This window comes from Vulpes vulpes, chromosome 8, assembly GCF_048418805.1.
Source record: "Vulpes vulpes isolate BD-2025 chromosome 8, VulVul3, whole genome shotgun sequence".
Taxonomy (NCBI): Eukaryota; Metazoa; Chordata; class Mammalia; order Carnivora; family Canidae; genus Vulpes; species Vulpes vulpes.
In genome coordinates, this window is record NC_132787.1 from 90,130,926 (window position 1) to 90,137,249 (window position 6,324).

A 6,324-nucleotide genomic window follows, 5' to 3' on the forward strand; every position below is an offset into this window, starting at 1 on the left:
AAAACCAGAAAATGTTCTAGGTTAGAGAATTTATCAACAGCACATTTCGTCTTACAGATACAATTATTGATCCAGTTGGTAACCATAACCACAGCAACAATTACCACCCCATTCACTTATTCATAAATCATCTAATGAGCGCTTACTAACTTCTAGGCATTATGTTAGGTACCAGGACTACAAAAGTAAATGAGATCCCTGTATTCTGGGAACTCACATTACTGGGGAAAACAGATGTCTAAACGGCTAAGTTACAATATCAGGTGGTAACAGAAATATAAAGGTTAGGGAATAAAGAGGACAGTGGTTAACTGCCTGGGAAAAAAGGAAAAAATTACTCAAGAAATTGCCAGTTGAACTGGAGTTTAAATTATCACCAGAAGATTTTTAGGTAAAGAGAGAGCATTCCAGCCAATGGGAACATCACCAAGAAGATTATAAAGTCATGATTTGTTGGGTGTACTTTTGCTAAGTAGTGAGAGATGCAACTGAAATATAGGGGAAAGCCAAGTTGTTCCAGGTCATTTTATTTATTTATTTATCTATCTATCTATTTATTTATTTATTTACTCATTTATTTGACAGGGAAGAAAGCACAAGCAGGGGGAGTGGTAAACAGAGGGAGAGGGAGAAGCAGGTTCCCACTTGAGTGGAGAACCTATTCCATCCTGGAATCCTAAGATTATGACCTGAGCCAAGGCAGACACTTAATCAACTGAGCCCCCAGGCACACCCCAGATCATTTTAAAGACAGAAGTGATATGTGTTGCCATTTCAAATAAAATAATTTTTATTTCTTCCTTTTGATTCAGGACATCAGTCTCTGAGAGTATATTAAAACAGCCTATACAATTTTATTCATAGTATTAGCAAATGTTTTAGCTAAGCAATCCGATGTTGGATAGAAGTGTTGAAAGTAAGATCTCCCAAGAACACTAAGGTGGTTTAACCTAAGAAAGTAAACCAATGTGATATACCACATTAATAACACAAAGAGAGCAGCACCTGGGTGGCTCAGTGGTTGAGTGTCTGCCTTTGGCTCAGGTTGTAGTCCCAGGGTCCTGGAATCGAGTCCCCCATCAGGCTCCCCATGAGGAGGCTGATTCTCCCTCTACTTATGTCTCTGCCTCTCTGTGTGTGTCTCAAATGAATGAATGAATGAATAAATAGATAAAACCTTTAAGAAATAACATGAAGAGGAAAAACCTGAACAATTATGTCAACTGATGGAGAAAAAGCATTGGCAAAATCCAACACTCACTCATGATTTATAGAAAATAGAAACACTCAACAAACTAGGGTTCGAAGGGATGTCCTCAATATGGTAAATGGTATTTATGAAAAACTCTCTTCTAATATCATTCTTCACAGTGAAAGACTGAAAGCTTTGCCTTTAAGGGGGGGAACAGACAAGGATACTCACTTTCACTACTTTTCTTTAATATTGGACTAGAAACTTCAACCAGAGCAATTAGGTAAGAACAATAAAAGCCATCTCTTTGTAAAGGAAAAAGTTAAACTATCTCCATGTCTATTCACAGATGACATAATCTTGTTGTCAGAAAATCCTAAGAATACACACACAAAAACCCAATTAGAGCTAATAAATGAATTTAGAAAAGTTGCAAAATACAGTAAATCAGTTGCATTTTTAAAAAGATTTTATTGATTTATTTGTGAGAGACCCAGAGAGAGAGAGAGAGAGAGAGAGACAGGGGCAGAGACATAGGTAGAGGGAGAAGCAGACTCCCCACAAGGAGACTGAGGTGGGACTTGAGCCTGGACCCCGGGATCACCCCCTGAGCTGAAGGCAGACGCTCAACCACTGAGTCACAAAGGCGTCCCTGACATGTTGTTTTTAATTTGCTTTAACTTCAGAGAACAAACTGATAGTTACCAGAGGGGAGGTGGGTGGGGGACGGGTAAAAATAGGTGAAGGGGATTAAGAGTACACTTATCTTGACAAGCACCGAGTAATGTACAGAATTGCTGAATTCGTATATTGTAAACCTGCAACTTATATAACACTGTATGTTAACTATACTGGAATTAAAATTTTTAAGTAATAAAATAAAACTTTCTGTTCTGAAGAAAGAAAGTGGTCTGTGACCTAACAGCAGTAACAGAACCTGGGATCTTGTTAGAAAGGCAGACTCTCCAGCAGTCCAGGCGGGGGGGGGGGGGGGGGGCTCAGGGGTCTAGCGCCGCCTTCAGCCCAGGGCGTGATCCTGGAGTCCAGGGATCAAGTGCAGGGATGGAGTGTCGGGATCAAGTCCCACATTGGACTCCCTGCATGGAGCCTGCTTCTCCCTCTGCCTACGTCTCTGCCTATGTTTCTCTGTCTGTCTGTCTCTCTCTGTCTCTCATGAATAAATAAAATCTTCAATAAAAATTAAAGAATCACAGGGTTAACCAACTGAGCCACCCAGGCACCCTCTGCCATTTTCTTTTTCTTTTTTTTATAAATTTTTTATTGGTGTTCAATTTGCCAACATATAGAATAACACCCAGTGCTCATCCCATCAAGTGCCCCCCTCAGTGCCCGTCACCCAGTACCCCCACCAGCCGCCCACCTCCCCTTCCACCACCCCTAGTTCGTTTCCCAGAGTTAGGAGTCTCTCATGTTCTGTCTCCCTTTCTGATATTTCCCACTCGTTTTTTCTCCTTTCCCCTTTATTCCCTTTCACTATTTTTTATAGTCCCCAAATGAATGAGACCATATAATGTTTGTCCTCCGATTGACTCATTTCACTCAGCATAATACTCTCCAGTTCCATCCACGTCGAAGCAAATGGTGGGTGTTTGTCGTTTCTAAAGGCTGAGGAATATTCCATTGTATACATAAACCACATCTTCTTTACCCATTCATCTTTCGATGGACACCGAGGCTCCTTCCACAGTTTGGCTATTGTGGACATTGCTGCTATAAACATCGGGGTGCAGGTGTCCTGCCGTTTCACTGCATTTGTATCTTTGGGGTAAATCCCCAACAGTGCAATTGCTGGGCCGTAGGTAGGGCAGATCTATTTTTAACTCTTTGAGGAACCTCCACACAGTTTTCCAGAGTGGCTGTAGCAGTTCACATTCCCACCAACAGTGCAGGAGGGTTCCCCTCTCTCCACATCCTCTCCAACATTTGTGGTTTCCTGCCTTGTTAATTTTCCCCATTCTCACCCCTCTGCCATCTTTCAATTGCATATGGGATTAATATTTATCAGAAGCATTCAGCCTGGCATTCAAAGCCCTCTACAATGTCATCTCTACCAATTTTCTGAAATTTTCTCTCATTGGGCTCCCTATTCTACACTCCATCCTCATAGGTGTCCTCTCTACAAACACATCCAACACTCTTCAGCTTCCCATGCTTTTTCTCAATCCATTCCCTACATCAGGAAAGTCTTCACTACTCTCTTCCATCTACACTATCCACCTTCAAAGCCCTACCCTTCGTCTGAAGCATAATTCAAAACCGAGCTTTCCAGAGGCATTTTATAGATCTCCCTGCTTCAAAACACTCCACCTCCAACGTCTGCAGCAATATTTATACTTCTATTAACTCATCACGTTCTCTTTCCTTGGATTATATATACATACCCATTTGATCATCTCCCCCACTTCACCTCGAGCTCCTAAAAGGTGGGAGATGGTGTTTTATTTTTCTTCAATGTCTAGTATGCTACCACATATAATAGGTGCTCGAGGTTTGTTGAAACAAACTGAAAGGAACAGGATCGAGCATGACTTGTACTTATGGAAAGACATGCATAGGAACGATCTCAATCTCAACTCCCCTCTTTCCCCAGCCAGTTCCTCTCATGGCCCAAGATGTGCGAGTTGCCATGGCTTCGGGGGCAGAGACAGGGAGCAGTGAATTTCAAGGGAGGGTTGCATTACATACCTTGGAGCCTGTCTTGGTTGCCACCTGCTTCCTGTTCTGTTTCCCAGAAAAGAGTATCCAAAGTCCCCATGCAAGGAAACCAAATAATAGTAGAAGGCTGACATACGGTGGAGGCGGCATGGCCAGCCCCCAAATCAGTGCCATTACTCAACCCAATGCTCCTCTCAACCCAATGCTCCTCTCAGCTCCTCTCCCTCAAGGCTGTGTGTGACCCCATATGACGTCACAATGGAAATTTCAAGGTAAACCTGACAGGGCCCAGCCGATGTCCGAGCTGCTGGCCTCTCTCCTCTTAGCCATACCCATCTGCTGCCCTTTTCTGCACCTGCTCACGGGTTCTGTCCTGACAATCAATGCTCAGGGAAGTCCTCCTTTACAATTCTACTAGGATTTGACTGGACAACTTGTCATAAAGTAGAGAATATGGAGTCAAGATTTCAAAGGCTCCAAGTCGCCTGTCTTGCGCTAAAGCATCTTCTCTGGAACCAGGCATTCCATAGAGGTTCCGGTATGGTGTCATATGTTCCCAAATCACAAATTAGAATACAGAGTCAAATACATTTAAGAAAGCTTGGATATCTTAAGTAAACACTCTCAGAAAAATGTGATACATATAATTTCCTACTCCAAGGCTTAACCCATTTCTTAGTTGCTATAGCACTGAAACAGAGAAGAGATGTCACATAGGGAAATTAAATAATCTCAGAGGATCACACGACCCCAGAATCCAGGGTCTCATTTTCTAGAACATTTATTATATCATTACACCCAGAGCTACCTGGATTTTCTATGCTAATTCACTGTAAACAAAATTTACAAGGAATCGACCTATGCTATAATAAAGATAAATAAAACTGGCCAGGGTATTTTTTCTTATACCAATGTTAATCTGGAAAAACAATTCAATTAAATAACTGTTGAATAGCAGGCACTGTTTTTGAAAACGACAATTATGGTTCTCACTTTATAGAATTTTCAGTCTATTGGTGCAGCCAAAGTAATATTCTCAGAAAGCCCATCAACAAGGAAATGGCTAAATAACATATGGCCTGTGGATCTAAGGTTAGGGCCGGAGTTACAGTTTTGGTTCTTAGAATACATTTGTACGGTTTGACAAAGACTTTTTAAAAAAGATTTTATTTTTTTAAAGATTTTATTCATTTATTCATAGAGACACACACACACACAGAGAGAGAGAGAGAGAGAGAGAGAGAGAGAGAGAGAGAGAGAGGCAGAGACACAGGCAGAGGGAGAAGCAGGCTCCATGCAGGAAGCTCGACGCGGGACTCGATTCCGGGTCTCCAGGACCACGCCCTGGACCGAAGGCGGCGCTAAACCGCTGAGCCACCCGGGCTCCCCAAAGATTTTATTTATTAACTTATTTATTTGAGAAAGAGAGAAAAAGAGAGATCAAAAGCGGTGGAGGGGAGGAGTGGCAGAGGGAGAGGGAAAAGCAGGCTCCTCACTAAGCAGGGAGCCCAATGCAGGGCTCTATCCCAGGACCCCAGGATCATGACCTGAGCCAAAGGTAGACACTGAAGCACCTGAGCCACCCAGGCACCCCACTTTTTTCTATGCGTATATAAAAATATATATTCTTAGTGTCTTGAATATTTACTCACCATTATGTTTGAGCCATCTATGCTATTTGGTACACCTAGGATTCATTTTTATTATCTCATTACACTGCATAACTACTGCATAACTTATTTTCCCATTACGATATTGACGGACATTTGGCGTGTTTTCCATGTCTGGCTAGTATAAACAATGCTGTTAAGAACATCTTTGTCCGTGTATCTTGCTGGATATATATTCCTAGTTCTTTCTGGCAGCGGTTCTCAAGCTTTAATATACACCAAAATCACCAGGAGGGTTTGTTAAAACACAGACTGCTGGGCTCTCCCCCTAGTATTGCTGATTGAGTAAGTTTGGAGTGGATCTTAGGAATTTGGCGTTTCTAAGGAGTTTCCAGGTGCTGCTGATGCTGTTGGACCAACGACTGCATATTAAGAATCCCTGCTCTAGGGCAGCCCCTGTGGCTCCGCCGCTTAGCGCCGCCTACAGCCCAGGGCGTGATCCTTGGAGACCTGGGATTGGTGAATAGCAGTTCTTCCTGCCTCTTTTTTTTTTTTTTTACATTTTTTTTAGAGTTATTTCTTATTTTTTTTAATATTTATTTATTTATGATAGTCACAGAGACAGAGAGAGAGGCAGAGACACAGGCAGAGGGAGAAGCAGGCTCCATGCACCGGGAGCCCGACGTGGGATTCGATCCTTGGTCTCCTGGATCGCGCCCTGGGGTGAAGGCAGGCGCCAAACCGCTGCGCCACCCAGGGATCCCTTCTTCCTGCCTCTTTTTCACACCAACGTGTGGTATTGTCAGGCTGTTTCATTTTAGCCAATCGGGTATATGTGGTAACGGT